Source organism: Perognathus longimembris, chromosome 13 (assembly GCF_023159225.1).
Source record: "Perognathus longimembris pacificus isolate PPM17 chromosome 13, ASM2315922v1, whole genome shotgun sequence".
In the NCBI taxonomy this organism is placed as follows: domain Eukaryota; kingdom Metazoa; phylum Chordata; class Mammalia; order Rodentia; family Heteromyidae; genus Perognathus; species Perognathus longimembris.
This window is the reverse complement of record NC_063173.1, coordinates 9,818,041-9,835,360: the sequence shown is the minus strand read 5'-3', so window position 1 is coordinate 9,835,360 and position 17,320 is coordinate 9,818,041.

Sequence of the window (17,320 nt, the reverse complement as noted above, 5' to 3'; positions counted from 1 at the left end):
TTCTAGTAGACTTCCCTTCCAGATGTCTTGTGGTGCTGTGTCATGAGTATTTTCACTCTAAGCTTCTTGCAGTCTGCTTCCTAAAGCAAATTGCAGGCTTTGCTTAGTCTTGTCTTCTCTAGATAATAGAAACTAACAAATACAGAAGCTTCCATCCCAACGACTGATCTCTTGCATTTTACTGTATGGCTGGGCCCCTCAGTTCCACGAGGCTCACTCTTCCCAGGATCAAAAATTATCCAAAAGACAGAAGACAATTGATCGGATATTCTTTTTTGGGCTGAAAGTATTTTCATTTCTGTAACTGGTCATTTCTGCTAGCAGTGTACACATACAAAGTTACCTCTGTTCTTCTCATATATTTGTTGAATAAACGCTAAAACATATTTTTCAGATTTTCTCAGTAATACATACGGTACAACCTTAACTCCAAGACAGAAAGGTATATATTTTTTGAATAGGGTTCATCCTTAAATCATCATTTCCTAATCTTGCCTTTCAAACCATAAAGTCTTAGTAAGACTTATGAAAATTATTATATGATGTGATTATTTTAATTTCACATGTTAATATGTAGGTATACACTTTTCTCTCTTTGTCACTATTTGTTTTTGTAGAATTACTAAACGCTTGGCATGGTTTTTTTTCTTTCTTTATGTGTTCATTTCCTTATCCTTAAGTACTTTTCTTGTCTGCTTAGCTCTTTGCTGTTCCATCAAAAGAGAAGCACCTGGTGGCCCAATGCTCACAGTACATGAGGAGCACCTACAGAACTTATTTAAATATACAAATTCAATGACTTCCCAATGCCTTTCCTATTTGAAACGGGGCTTAGGAATTTATAGTATGGGCAGTAATTCCGACAAAGACCACACTTGGGGAAGAACTATGCCAAACTAGCTATGTCCTCCCTTCAGTAAGATAGGTTACATCATCCAAGATACATAATTTCCATATCTTAGGCCACTGTCCAGAAATCCAAATGATTGCCAGTACCATCTGTGTAGCCAAATGTTCAACTCTGAAACCACTTCTAAACTCTTTCACATTGGAAGAAACATCAAAAACACCACCTGGATTTGTAGTCTCTTCCCTTGTTTCCTTATCCAAACCTTCACAAAGAATTCTATTTTCAAAGGTAAATAATTCTGATATGTCAGCAAGAAGAAGTAGTAGGCCATCTTGCTAAAACTCCTCCTTGGACACGTACCTTGGAAGGTCACTCTAGACCCTGAGTTATAAAGATATTCGTATCATTTATGACTAAATGAATTTGTAGGAAGTTACTAGCAATGATAAGAACTCCTCCTCTAGGATCCTTCTCTAGGATCAATAGAAACATTTCTTTTAGCTGGAAGTACTTGAAAAGCATTTTCCTAGATTAATTTCTTTTGTAAAGATATGAATTGTCTATATAAGAGGTTCTAAACTAGGATCCAGTTTTGATCCCGGAGGACGTTTGCAATGTCTGGTGACATCTGCGGCAGTCGTGAGTAGAGGTGAAGTAGCTGATGCTTTTCTAGAGGGTGGAAGCCAAATGAGCATCGCTAAACATCTCTCGCTGCACAGGCCAAGACAAACTCCTTCTCCAAAAACAAATAAAAAATAGCGCCAAGACCAAGGAACCTTGATTTATACAAAACTAATCTCCTACTTGACACAAATACACGTCACCTATGTTTTCCATTTTTTATATTTGTGGCATATGTACACCATTCTAGATTAATGTCATAATTTTTCACATTTTATCCTCATACGCCACGATCCTTTGGCTTTCATATGCAATTTTTCCACTCTGCAGGTCCTTTTCCATTCCTTTTTTTCTGTATTAGAATCAATATCATACATATCTCTGATTGTGTATATCAGGCCCATGTTCCTTTGGGGAGCAGCATGCACCTGCTCCCTGCAGTTCTCGTGGGTTACTGCCATCTTGAGTACACAGGCCATTGCAGGCCGGTACTAGGCCTCTCTGTCTTTCTCTAGTGGGAAGGACACACCTGAGTGGAGATGTACCAGAGCACGGGTGATGGCAACCACACCAGGCAGCAGGAGTACTCCACGCCTCACGACAAGCACAGCGCTGACACCACTGCATTTGTCCAGCCAGTGCTCCACTTTCTAAAGCCAGTGGACACTGGCTGGGCACCTGCGAGGCTCTCCCTTGTAATCCTGGCTCCACAGGCAGGTACGAGCTGAGGATGGTGGTCCGAAGACAGCCAGGGCAGGAAAAGTCCATGAGACTCTTGTCTCCCATATACTACAAACAAAACAAAACAAAAACCCAAGAGCCGGGGCTCGGAAAATGGCCTAGTGGTAGAGTGCTGTTACACATGAAGCTCTGGGTTCGATTCCTCAGCACCACATATGTAGAAAATGGCCAGAAGTGGCGCTGTGGCTCAAGTGGCAGAGTGCTAGCCTTGAGCAAAAAGAAGCCAGGGACAGTGCTCAGGCTCTGAGTCTACGACCCAGGACTGGCAACAAAAACAAAACAAATAAACAAAAACCCAAGAGCCAGAACTGTAGCTGTGGCTCAAATGTGAAAGCATGGTTAGCCAGGACCTGAGTTCAAGCTCTGGGCTAATAGCCAACAAATCCTATAGAATACACTACTGTCTGAGATGCAAGGTAAATGTATTCTCCTAGCTACTTCACTTCTACCTTTGGGAAGAAATCAGCCTGATTTAGTATACAATTAATTGGGATTTACCTCTGGTGAGGAGATTTAATCCCTCAAATCTCTGAAGCCTTTGTTTCAGAATCTAGTTACAAAAAAAAAAAGGTACTTTACACAATGATACGCAAGAGGTAGACTGCCAGTAGCCAAACTGATACCATATCAAAATGCAAATGATGGGGGCTGGGGATATAGCCTAGTGGCAAGAATGCCTGCCTTGGATACACGAGGCCCTAGGTTCGATTCCCCAGCACCACATATACAGAAAACGGCCAGAAGCGGCGCTGTGGCTCAAGTGGCAGAGTGCTAGCCTTGAGCGGGAAGAAGCCAGGGACAGTGCTCAGGCCCTGAGTCTAAGGCCCAGGACTGGCCAAAAAAAAAAAAAAAATGCAAATGATGAGAGAGAGTGCTCACAGGACAATGGTTTATAAATTTCAACATGCATGAAATCATCCGGAAAGCTGGCCTGAAACTGAAGAGTCTGGGATACATTTCAGAGATTCGGTTTCTACCAAGTTCCAAGGATATTGTCACTCTCTTCTTCCCTTCTTCAGACCCTGTTTAGAGCAGATTAATGAGAGTATGTTGACTTTTCTCCATTTAACCTTAATTTTATGTGTTAGAAACTTCAGCTGCTGTAAATGAGCTCATTTTGAATTGGCTCAAATAACAAAGGGAATTATTCTTTGTACTAGTCCCAGGGCTTGAACTCAAGATCTGGGTACTGTCACTGAAATGTTCATTTTCATTTGCTGTTTGTTTGTTTTTCTTTCTTTCTTTTTTCTTTTTTCTCAAGGTTAGCACTCTACCAATTGAGACACAGCTTCATTTTGGCTTTTTTTTGGTGCTTAATTTGAGATAAGTCTCACAGATTTTCCTGCCTGGGCTGGTTTCGAGTTCCAGCCCTCAGTTCTCAGCCTTCTGAGCATCTAGGAGTACAAGCCTGAGCCATGGGAAGGCACTCAGTTTACAATGAGAATTGCCTTATTCAAACAATTGTCACTTCGTGGTCTTTGGCTATAGTTCAACTATGCTACCAAACACCTGGTTCTTTCCAAGTAAATTGCTCTCCTTTCTTTTTCCGTGCTAGGGATTTGATTCCAGACCTTACATACGGATATGAATAAGACACACTTTATCCCTATACCTTGCTACTCAACATCATGAAATGTGCAGATCTAGTGCCACTGTGTTTCCTGACTATTCTTCCTTCTCAGATTTAAATTTAACCAAATCCTAAAGCCCTCAGTAAATAGCAACTGTTCATCTTTATTCTCCCTCCTTCCCTGAAGATGTCTGTGTCTACCTGAAAAGAAAATTATTTTATTTTCTGTATCAGAACTCCCAAATGTCAAGAATTTCTGGGTAAGGTTATAGGATCTAAAAAGATGTAAAAGCTGAATTTCAAGAGTTTGCCTCTCCTCCCATATCTGCCGTTATTTCCCAAGTGAGCTTGAGAAGGCTTGCTACACCTGTCATACAATGTGATGTCATACAATGTACATGACATCATATGAAGAAATATAATGCGGATAAAATGGGTTCAATCAAGACACCGCAGCTGACGGAGAGGATATGACCACACAGATATGAAGGGATTTCATGACTTGGATCGGGATCACTTCAGGGATGTTATTAGGATATTCTCACTTGCAACAGTGAAATGCTGGGCCATAAAGATTGAGAAAAATCTAAGAATCCTGTAAAAGAAATGACATTACATTTTATTGAATTCAAATCGTAAAAAAACTAATAATATCCAAAGAAATCAATAACTGGTAAATTACTCATTTTTTAATAATAGTTTTCTGCCTTGGGATAGTTAACTCTATTAAATGTTACTTTTTTCACCAAAGCAAAATAATAAAAACCACAAAAGTCTCCATTGGCAATGTCTTTCATTGAATAGATCCTTTGAAGGGTACAGTGTTGGTTTATAATTCAATTTGAGGTATTTGCTTTACTGATGGTCTTTTTTCTTTCAATCTGGCACTGTAAACCAGACAAAGAAAACAAATGACTCAGACTCTACTTTTGAAACTGTGCACTTGATCTGGAATCTTTTCTGTCCATCCCTTGTGCATATCTAACAGTGTCTTTTCAAGGTCAGAGAAAGGGTGAGCGCACACTGCTGATAAAGTTGGGAATCAATCAGAAACATTCTATTGTTGTTGCTTTTATTTTTCTCCTTTTTGCAGTGCTGGGAATTAAATCAAAGATTTCATGTGAGCTACTCAAAGGCTGTACCACTGAGCTATAGCCCTACTCTAAAAGAATTTTGAAGAGAAGAATATTTTTTTCCTCTAGAATTACCTTCTCCTTAGGTTGTTTCTTTCTGTGCTTTTATTTTTCCAACTTAACTGTTGCTATAAACAATAATGACGGTGATTAAGATGCAAGCTTGTCAAAGACCAAGGAAATGCCAAGGCTTTATAGGAAGAACATCACTACCTCCCATTTCCTGGCTTATGTAGAGCTGACCAGCAAAGTACATGTAAATACAGTGGTAAGACAGCCTCTTGGCTGTTAAGATAGTCTCTTGGGAAGATGGCCACTAGTTGGAATCTTCTTAATCTCAGCACCTAGAATAGCTAAAATTACAAGCATGAGCTTCTTCACCCAGCTACCTTAGTCACTTTTGTACAGTAAAATTTTTTTATCCTTCCTATAGGTTCACATTAATTGAGGTGCCATAATAAGCAATTAGAAATATAGCTGAAAGTCATTGTACTTATGGGCTGTAAAGCTCATAAACTCTGTCTCTAAAACCAGACAAAATATAATCTTATTCATTTTTCTCCTCAGTCCTCTACCAAAGTTTCCTGGGCTACTCTAATATCACAGCACAGTAGGCAAAATAGGGTAAGGATAGTTGGAAAGAGCCAATAGACTTAACTAATGTGGTTGAAATGTATTATGATTGGCATTTCACCAAATACATGAAAAGACCAAGGGATGTCTTGGAAGAAAAGGTTGAAGAGGGCTAGGAAGGGAGGAGCCACAAAGTTCAGAGTAGTTAGCTTCACACACAGTAAATCTATTCCTTATGCTATATGTTTTTAGCTAGAAGTGTGACAGTAAAAATTTAATGAATATGTCTGCATTAGAAAAATTGAAGTGAGTTGTGAGGCAACTGATAGAAAGGGATGATGTGCATTTATATATTTTTAACCTTGGAATTTTGATCTACTTGAGGTTCATACTTATTCAAGAGTAAGATTTTTTTAAATAAAGTTTTTTAAAGAACTTGTGATGCCAGGAATTGGTGACTGATGCCTGTAATCATGGCTACTCAGGAGGCTGAGTTCTGAGAATTGTGGATCAAAGCAAGTCTGTGAGACTCTTATCTTCAATGAACTAACAAAAAGCCAGAAGTGCTGCACTGGCTCAAGTGGGAGTGTACCAGCCTTGGGCAAAAAAAGCTAAAGAACTGTGCCAGGCCCTGAATTCAAGTGCCCAGTATGGGCACAAAGACAACAGAAACCTATGGCATGTGGGTGCTACTGTTAGCTTTTATGAGCTCATTTAAATTTGCCTCGGTGTAAGAAGAAACAACTGAGATGTCTGAGAGCCCTTGGGGACTAAGGTGGAAACTTTGGTAAACCTGTTCAATCCCTGGAAAGCAGTTCCTATAATCCTAGCTACCCAAGAGGCTGAGATCTGATGATCTCAGTTTAAAGATAGTTCCTGAAGACAAACCCAAGAGACTTGTGTGTCTTATCTCTAATTAAAAGATGTGGTTCTAGAGGTAGAACACCAGTCTTGGGTAAAAATGCTAAGCAAGTACCCTAGGCCCCAAATTCAAGTCCTAGTATTAGAGTGCGTCCGCGCACACACAGACACACATACAGAGAGATGGGTGTGATATTATATTCACTTACAAAACTACCGCAATGAAATGCCTTTATACAATTAGCACACAGTAATTTCTAAAAGGATTAAAAACTCTTTAAACAGAAAGAAAGAAAGAAAGAAAGAAAGAAAGAAAGAAAGAAAGAAAGAAAGAAAGAAAGGAAGGAAGGAAGGAAGGAAGGAAGGAAGGAAGGAAGGAAGGAAGGAAGGAAGGAAGGAAGGAAGGAAGGAAGGAAGGAAGGAAGGAGAAAGAAAGAAAGAGGGAGGGAGGGAGGGAGGGGGACGGAAGAAGGGAGGAGAGGAGAAGGGAGGAGAGGAGAAGAAAGGAAAGGAGAAAGGAAAAAGGAAAGGAAAAGAAATTAAATGAAATGAAAGGAAATGAGGGATGGAGGGAAGGTAAGAGGGAAAGGAGGGAGGAAGGGAGGGAGGGAGGGAAGAATGAAAGGAGGAAGGGGGAAGGAAAAGAAAAGAGGTGATATCAACATATATTGTATTCATAAACTGCTTCGTTAAATGGCAACTCCTTTGTACAATTACTTAAAGATAATATTAAATTAATAAATATATATGCAAAAAAAAGAAAGCAAAGGAAAGTCCCCTGAGGGAAGTATTTACTGCAAGCAGAGGATTGCTCTTTGTAGAGTAGTGCAACGAGTTGGCTTTCCAGAGGCTGGCTGAAGGCTAGGAGGGAATCACGGCAGTTCTTTTGCCTTGCTAACATTGACCTCTGCTCCAAAGATCTGCCAAGAGGAAGCTGTGGGTGCTGTGTTTTCTGGGTAACTCTCCTTTTAAAAAGTACTTCCCCAAGTCTTCAGGCTCCTGAAGGGCATGTGGTAAGCTGTTTTCCAGTAGCTAAGTCAAAGGCTTTGAAGTAAGAGCAGATCATTTCTTCCCACCCGACACACACCACCTCCTCCTATTTCCTATGTTTGGGGGCTTTTTGCCTAAGAAAGAATTTCCCTTTGAGTAAGAATACACAAATTCACCATACTACCAGATGCTAAATATATTTTGTTCATCAACTTAACCAGTGAACATCCCCTTGAAGCTTCAAAAAGAGGGGAGAGGGGAGAAGAAAAAGAGAGGGGGAAAGGGAGAGAATGAAGGAGGGGGTGACACTGTTTAAAAGGAAATGTACTCACTGCCCAACTGTAACTCCTCTGTACATCACCTTTCAAAGAAAATTAAGAAGAAAAAAGACCTCCCTGAATACTAAGGCAGTGCAGTGTCCTCTGTAGCTCAGTTTAACTCCTTTGTTAACTTGCTGTGGAAAGCTGCCTTTTTTGTAGCCAAAGTCTCAAATACTCAGGTTCACTGGTCCTGGCCCATGGAATCTAAATGTGAAAATGGAAAGAGTCCTAGGGATTATCTAAAATAGCCTAATCTTATCAGATCTGACCAGACAACGATGTTCTCACACAAGAGACTTTGAGCTCTTCAAAGAATTGAATTCTGAGACCCTCTCTGAACATGAAGACAGGAAGCCCAGTGCTGCAAGCACCTTCCATTCTGAATCTAGACTCTCGGCACTCTACTGCAAAGCCTGTTTCTCTTCCCCTTCCTCTCTGCCCATTCTTCTACCCTGGTATTGGCATTTTCGTTTCCCCTTCATGCCCATCAAGATCTGTGTGCAGTAAGGATGAGATCAGCCTCTCATGGGTTAGCTTTGAATCCTAAGGCTCATTGTATTTGTAAGGGTACAGATTTGCCTCTGTCGGAAGAATTTACCTGTATGTGTTGGAAGGGACACTTAAAAGAAGATTCAAAATCACATCATGAAAGCATTTGTGTCTTGGGACAAAACCCAAGGCAGATTTTCGATGAACATGAGCCAAGGAGGTTCAAGAGTTTATGCCTCCCTCTGCTCTGCATCCCCCCCTTAGCCTGTACCGTCAACCAATGCAGATGTTTCCAGCTGCCGGCAAACTCATCTTGACATCATATTCTCGGGTGCTTTTGTTTTCTCTGTTAATTCCCAGTTATCTTTATACCAATTGGAAATCCTGCTGCCACAAAAAAATAAAAGAAGCTGGGCATTGGTGTCTCACACCTACAATCCCAGCCACTTAGCAGGCTGAGATGGGTGGGAAGATGGGAGTTTGAACCCAGCTTGAGCAGGAAAGTCTGTGAGACTGTAATGTCCAATTAACCAGCGAAAAGCCAGAAGTGAAGGTGTGGCTTGAGTGGCCATAGTACCTTTAGTGAAAAAGTCTAAGGTGCAAGCCCCAATACCTACAGACACAAATATATAAGTACATAAATAATTAATTGAAAGATTTCCCTCTTTTTCCCAAGTCACAGCTCTGCAAAGTCTTTCCGTTGACCATCCGCTGGACTCCGTGGCTTTTTCTGTTTTCCATTAAGACCTGTGATTGTTTCCTATTTTTTTTCCCCTGAAATCTTTTTCAGGGGGCTGGGGATATGGCCTAGTGGCAAGAGTGCTTGCCTCGTATACATGAGGCCCCGGGTTCAATTCCCCAGCACCACATATACAGAAAACGGCGCTGTGGCTCAAGTGGCAGAGTGCTAGCCTTGAGCAAAAAGAAGCCAGGGACAGTGCTCAGGCCCTGAGTCCAAGCCCCAGGACTGGCCAAAAAAAAAAAAAAAAAATCTTTTTCAGAATCATTGCTTTTTTTCCCCATCCTTTCACAGCGTGATTCTGGGTCAGAACTAGGAATTCTCAACTTCCACTTCAAGAATACCTTCTGTGTGCTTGCCCAAGTGTGTGAGCCGCCAAGGCAGGAGACCTTCCACCGTCTCTATGAGACTTTCCTTCCGGTCGGAACATGATGTGAGATGGTGTATGTGCACCTGTGTCCAGGCTCATGGAGACTTCATTTTTAGTAGTTAAGCCATATGGTATGGTGTAGGCAAAACAGAAGATGACTTTGCAATAAGTGAAATTGTTTCTAAATATCTTCTGCTTATTCCGATGCATTGTCCTGCTGTAGGTCTACATTGTTTCTTTACTGGACCTTAGCTTTCTGAGAAGTCCTCATGCTTGCCAGCTGCCTCTTCCTCAATCCAGATATCCCCCACCGCCGGAACCTGTCCAACAGGCAGTGACTTCCCTGTACTGGAGGATTAAAGCAAACAAACCACCTCTCATCTTTATTATAGCATTCATTACGCTTGGGAATCATTACCTGTTCTACCCCAACTCATAATTCAAGAGACAGGGACTGCATGCATGCTACTGTTCTATTTCATTTCATCTTACTTGATTTTATTTTTGATGGAAGTACTTCTGGGTACAATGTGATGTCTTAATATTGTTATGCTTTAGGCAGTGACCAAATTGGCTTAATCAGTTTTTCCATCACTTTAAACATTTCTCATGCAATTGTTGGTTGCTGCTCTCTTCCTAGCCCCTTAGCTTTATTTCCTGGGAGGCTTCTATATCTCTGTCAGAACTAAGCACAGAGATTCATCACAAGCATCATTTAATTCAGACAATCTTTTATGTACCTTCTCGCATCTAACACTATCAACGCACTTGTCCTTTTATATTTTGATTACAATACTATGGATTATTGTTCCATGGATAAAGTATTTATTGCACAAGATCAGAAATGAAGACAAAATGCAGAAGAAAACATCCAGAGCATTCTAGTCACATTTTAAAGTATATTTTCAAATTTTTGGTTCTAAGACTGTTCATACTGCTTTTACTTTTGTACATTCCACATCTGTATAAATTTGAACAGTTCTATGCTTAGTGTAATGAATCTTGTAACTACGTTTGGTTTTTGCTTAAATATACTATGAGTATTATGATATATCCTAAGGCTCAAGAGTGATTTCTTCCAAGGACAGAAAATTGTGTGCGTGTGTGCCTGTGTATGTATAAACCAAATACATGAAGAAATGAATCTGAATGACAAGTATATCAGAGGGAATATTTTTTAAGAGGATGAAGAGGGAGAGAGGAAATATATAGGTGAGCTGAATCACATGGAAAGTTAGGAGATAGAAGACAGTATATCATTAGAACACTGAAGTTTTTACTTTAAAAATGTCATATTCTCCATACTTGTTTCTCCAATTGCTATGTGAAGTACCTATTACAGCTATTTACAAATCAGCTAAATGAAACTCAGAAAGGTTAAGTGCCTTGCTCAAAGTTGCATGCTTTAATAAGTGACAGAATTTAGTTTTATTGAATACCAGTGTTTTTTTTAATCACTCCACACAGCTTCTGGAAAGAAACACGCACCCAGCTGGGTAGCCTCTGCCCACACCTACAGTCCTAGTGTCTAAGAAGACTAGGATATGAGGATGGAAGTCCAAAGCCAGACAGGGCTTTGAAAATCCAGGAGAATTGTCTCTCCAATTAGCCTGCTAAAAGCCAAAGTGGAGCTGGGGTGCAAGCAATAGCGCCAATCATGGGCAAGAAAGCCAAGAGGCAGTGACCAGGCCCTGAGTGAAAGCCACAGTACTAGCAAAAAGAAAAGGAAGGGTGGGCAGAAGGAAGAGAGGGAGGGAGCGAAGGAGATAGGGAGGAAGGGAGGGAAGGGAAGGGAAGGAAGGAAGGGAAGGAAGGAAAGAGAAAGCTATGGTTCTCCCCTCCCAGCTGAAGACTGAGAGTCTGCGGCAGCAGTGCCTATGCCGAATGGCACGGTCTCTAGCACACAGTGTCATTGAACTGAAGTGAGAAAGAATTGCAGACAATATCCAGTACATATTCTTCACATTTCTTCTCACTCTGCTTGTGGGAGACACTGATATGCCTGGAAATTGATCTGCTCCCTTCAAGGCTAAGTCCTAGTGTTCAGTTCTTTGTAACTTCAAACTGAACATGCCACATAACTTCTCTCTTCCTTTTGCTATTGGGAAATATCCAAAATATTCTCCTAGCATAAATGACATTTCACGATGAGACACATTCCATTGTTCTCATTTTTCCTCTTCCCCTATGCAACACTCTGGCAAACTTTATCCTTTTAGGGCCCTCAGGGTACTGGAACATTCTTCTACCTGCTCTTGTTGGAGAGCTCTTACATTACTTTTCTATTGCTGTGTCATAAATTACCACAAATCTGTTGTCTGACTCCTCTGTTGGTTAGAAGTTTGGCAGCATGACTGAAATGAAGGTACTATCTTCAATTTTCATCTAGAAAACATACAGTTCTCTTGAGAAATACTGATTATTGGTGGAAATTGCTTTCTTGTGGTCTGACCTAAATTCCCAGCTTTCCTGTTCCATTACACCCAATAATGCTTCATTGAACTCCTATGTTTTGTTTCTGGTTTCTCCCTCTGTCTTCCCATTCTGACTTTTGGGCTCATGAGATTACATTAGACCTACATCATTAAACCACAATAGCCTGATTTTTTTAAGGTTACAAAACTCCATAGCCTTAATTACAGGGACAAAGTCCCTTTGTCACTGGCACAAACACCAGAAGGTAAAATTCATGAGGAGCCAGATCTCAAAGTACTGTCCCTCTGATAAGTCCCTTGCTCACTTTCTGTTTTAGTGCTGTTTTCTATGTCTCTCTCTCTCTCTCTCTCTCTCTCTCTCTCTCTCTCTCTCTCTCTCTCTCTCTCTCTCTCGTGTTGCTATGTTGTACAGGGTGGTAACACATGACTAATGATCCTGCCATCTTAGCCTCTGAAGTAGTTGGTAATACAGGGAATACCACTAAGCCCAGTCTCATCCTATTCTTTTCAAGTTGTTTTCCTTGATAATGTGTTTTTGTGGTACAAACACTATTTATTAACATGCTATCACACATGTCCTTAAATTTCATTTCAGTGGTGTTGCATTACATTGGTTATTTGAAACAGACAACAGAACAGTGAGGGTATTCCAAGCACAGAAATTTACAAATACTAGCTGTTGGCTTTATTGTTTAATTACTTATATAAACTTAAGAAAATCACAAAAAGCTAACCATAAATACTAAGCTCAAAGTTGTGTCATATCTATATCAGTTACACAAATACTCATAGGCATATCATTCTTTCCATATCTAAAACCAATAATACAGCAGGAAAGTAGGCCATCTTATCAACAAATGAATGGAGTTTCAGTTTATAATCTCATTTATCTTACTCACTGGCCTTAAAAATTCAAGCAACAATTATGGATTCATTCATCAGTTTCAAGCTTAGCTAAAGCTATGTAAAGGTTTAGCACAAACAAGCGCAACACAAATATTCTGTGGGAATGAATGGATATATTTGAAAGTACAGCAAGGGGTAAAATCCATATTCTTTACCTTACTCTATGTTTCATAAAAATACATATAGTATCTATTTGTGTAAATTCATTTTTTCCATACTGGTAGGGAGTTTGATCTCAAGACCTAGACACCATTCCTTAGCTTTTTTATTCAAGGTTGCTACTACCACTTGAGGGCCACAGCTTCATTTCTGGCCTTTTGGTAGTTAATAGGTGAAAAGGTTCTCAGAGACTGTTTATCCTTGTGCTGGCTTCAAACCTAGATCCTAGGATCTCAGCCTCTTGAGTAGCTAGGATTTGCAGGTGTGAGCCACAGGACCTTGTACACATCCATTTCAATACCAGTCATTAAACATATAGTATACCAGTCTACATATTAAAGATACTTTCAGAAATGATCACAATAGACAGCACATAACAGGTTCTCAGGAAGTATTTAATAAATGAATTGGTAGAAAATGCAGACTCTATGGTGCAACAAAGAACTCAGCTGAGTTGAAGGAAAGAGAGGCCAGAGAAGAAGCAGTGGATTGGGGAAGTTGAGGGGATGCAAGGAATTAGGAGCCTCTAGGGCCTTCTGTAAGACTCAACAGAAGTGAAGGGAGTATGGGGAGGGAATTAAATAAGTCCTAATGAGGTAGCTTACGAGTTAGAGATAATTAGGCACAATGTTCAAGACCTTGTATTGTTAGTCCCACTTTTTTTTCTTATTTATTGTCAAAGTGATATACAGAGAGGTTACAGTTTCACAAATAGTACAAGAAATGTACCCAAGGCCTAACGTATGAAACTGTAACCTCTCTGTTAGTCCCCTTAAAATGAGTATTTCACAATCCTGAAAACCCTCATCTGTCGTTGTCTGAAGAATCTGCGTTCGAACTGGGTGCCAGTGGCGTACTCCTGTAATCATTGTTTTTTAGGAGGCTGAGATCTGAGGACCTAAGTTCAAAACCAGCCCAGGCAGGAAAGTCTGTGAGACTCTTGTCTCCAATCATCAAAAAAAGCAGGAAGTACAGGTGTACTTCAAGTGGTAGAGCATGATTCTTGAGCAGAAAACCTAAGCCCTGAGTTCCAGCCCTAATACCAACTATATTCCAATTAGTAATGATATCTGTAGAGATGATTAAGAAATATCACTGAGTTTACGGTGCATTTTGCTTTCTCTAATACGTAGCATGTTGAATATGGTCAAGGTTGGGAGCAGGAGTATCAGAGTTCTACCATTCTCTTCCAATTGCACAACAGCCTCAAGTTACAAAGGCAAACAATAACACAATTGTCTATAGACTTCACTTTCGGTTCCAGAGCCTCCAGTCACTTCCTCCTCAAGGATAGAATCAGTCATCTCCCCCCATGGTGATTTTCTGGCCTTAACCTTTGTGCAAAAGCCTTGCCTTCGTATGTGAAACAGCAGCTCCTCTGGCCCTTAGGATTTCACATGTCAAACCCTTCATTTAACGAAGCCTCCTTGCCACCAAACCACATCCTCTACTCCCTTCAGCCCACGTGTATTTCCAGCTGTCAGAGTGGCTTCTAACACAAGGGCAGTGTTCCATACACATGAGATCACAGCCCTCAGCGGGAGTACACTGTACCCCAGGTCCTCAGAAGCAAATGCCACAAAATAAGCAGAAGGATTAAAGGGGAAGTACACAGTTCTGGTGGTTCAAATCATATTCCTTTTGTTAGAAAAGACACCGAAACTATCTAGGTCCTCTGCTGTGCAGTCACAGTCCAAGGCCCAACAAACAGCGCCTTTGAGTTCCACCCATGCGTGCTGCCTTTTCTTGGTAACGGATTCCATTCTGATGGACTGTTGGGCAGTAAGAGCCAACTCAGGCCGGCCAGATCTCAAAGCAGGCCTTAGGAGAAGATGGAGAACAGGGTCAACCAATGCTTCTAATTTTCTTCCCCAAACCCTCCTCAGGCTCTAGGTTGACATACGAGATCCTGCTGTCTACCTTGTCTGATGTCTTAAAAGAGTTCTTCTGTCTCCATTTGAGTGACACGATGGCTATATCAGAAACACAGTAGGAAAACACCCATGAACCCGCACATATTATCAACAGACTGATTAGATTTTTGGATTGAGTAACTTCTGTTTTCTTCTCTCCAGCTGCAGTGAGTATTGCCAGTGACTCTGATTGGGGTTGTAATTGGCTTTTTCAATTTCACACTATTCTTAATGATATCCAAGCTTGTAATTAGGTAGTAGGCTATAGAGATTGCCAAATGGTTGTACTGACTATAATGGAAATATCTCCAGGTTATTCTTTCCTCACAAGACTCCATTAAGTCATGCACACCAATTTCACATCTTTCCCCCTTGGTTGTTCAGAAAAAGGTTTTCTTGGTGGGGTGAGGAGCATTGTAGGAAGAAGTGGGGTTGGTGATGGCTACCAAAATTTCTAGCAAACACAGATTGAGATGAACTATATTTAATAAGAATAAAATGTAAGTCAAAAGCCTCTAAAAATGTAAAGCAAGCAAAATTCCTTTTGATGTTTGAAAAATGTTGATTTGACTTAGGCTCTCACTTCTCCTCAGTTATTTAAAAGGCCCAGTGTTCAGGTAGTAAATTCTAGAAACTTCTGTTCTTGGTCTTATTCTTTTAGGTTTGCACACATTTGGTCACTTCACTTATTCAATATACATTTACTAAATATTTGATAAGAACATCAGGTTCAGGGTGAACAGATGTAAATAAGGTCTTCTCTGATCTGAAGTAGCTCAGAATCTAAATGATTTGCAGGCACTAAAATGGAAATCTCCAGAGGACCGATGAGAGCTCTGCACATGTAACAATCAAGGGGTAGCAGTGACTTTTCTTAAACAAAGAAGAAAGAAGAGGAGAGAATCCCAGGACAAACAAGGGATTGAGGAAGATCCATTGTACAACAAGCCTGAGGTGCCCAGACTTGGTTTCTATTACTGTCTTTTACATAAATTCCATATGTCAATTAGATGCTTCAGATTTGCATTCCATAATCAAAGTCTTTGCTAAGAATTCTATGATTCCCTGGAGGGCTTGGTGTCCACTGTTACGTCTGTATCTGAACCACTGCACCCAGTGGCCAGTTATGCATAAGTCAGGGAGTCCTTCATCTTCTTTGAATGGTGTCCTTCATTTTTATCACCTTGACTCAGGTTTCTAACTTAATCTTAAAAGTAACATGTATGACCAGATGCTGGTGCCTATGCCCCTAATCCTAGCGGCTCAGGAGGCTGAGTTCTGAGGATGGTGGTTTGAAGGCAGCCGGAGCAGGAAAGTCCATGAGACTCTTCTTTCCAATGAACCACCAGAAAACTGGAACTGGAGCTGTGTCTCAAGTGGGAGAGCACTAGCCTTGATTGAAAAAGCTCAAGGACCACTCCTAGGCTCTGAGTTCAAGATCCAAGACTGATAGAAGAAAAAAAATAGTAGCATGCATCTTTGGTGCTTGCCCTTGTAGCAAGGATGAACCTGAAAGAACTCAATGTTGGCCAAACCCATGTCAGCCAACTCCATTTGTCATACTCGCTTTCTTCCTCATAGTTTCTGTGTTTCCCTTCCCCACTTCTTTTCTTCTTGGGGCCTCCTGGATTGACCCTAGGCCTCCAGCTTCTGATACCATGCAGAGTAATGCAGTATTCTGCAGGCTCGATTCCCAAAGTCAGCTCTGAAGGATCTATTTGCTTATTTAAAATCCCCCAGCCGAGGAGTAGGGGAGAGTTGAGGATGAGAGGAGGGGAGGAGAGGAGAGGAGGGAAGGGGGGGAGAGAAGGAGAAGAGAAGAGAAAGGAAAAGGGGGGGGGTAGTGAGAGGAGGGGAAAGGAGGAAGAGGAGCAGAATTGAAGGGCTCCCGCCTGCCATCTTGGCTACTTGGGAGGCTGCCATTGGCAGGACCTTGGATGGAGGTCAGCGCAGGCAGACAAAGTTCACTGGGAAGCTCTCTGCTCCATGCAAAGCTGCAGTGGCGACTCGGGCCTGTGGTCCTGGTTTCCAGGAAGCGTGGCCCTGGCGGACGGCAAGGCCCTGGTGACTGGGACAGCAGCCGGCTCACCTGGTGGCGGTGGCTCTGAATAGCAATCACATCAAGGCCGGTGGGAAGCCGGCGGCTCACAGGATGGAGCAATTGCCTGTCCCCCTCCACCCCCTCCCCAAATGCTCCCCAGTCCGATCACTCCCCGCCCCTGGGCCCATTCCCTGCCGCGCGCCATGCGCCTGCCAGGCCAGTGCAGGCCAAGCCGAGCTCTGCAGGATCGTCCAAGAATGTTCTGTGCACTCGGTGCCGGGGGCTGGCGCCTGTCCTTCGAGCTACTCGGGGCCGAGGTGCTGCGATCTGGGGGTGGCAGCCTGAGGGCAGCCCGGGCACGTGAATCTGAGAGACTCTTACCTCCATGTAACTGGCAAAAATCTGGAACCGGAGATGTGGCTCAAGTGGTGCGAGAACCTGGGCGGAAGACAAGCAAGCGCAGGGCTCCGGTCCAGACAACCGGGGTGGCTGAGCTGGGGAAGGGCCTGGGGGGGCTCGGGGGGTGGGGGGGAAAGGCAGGCCCGCCAGCTGGTCTGTGCACTGGAGATGGGAAGGCAGTGGATTTTTGTGGGAGGGGGGCAGGGGCGT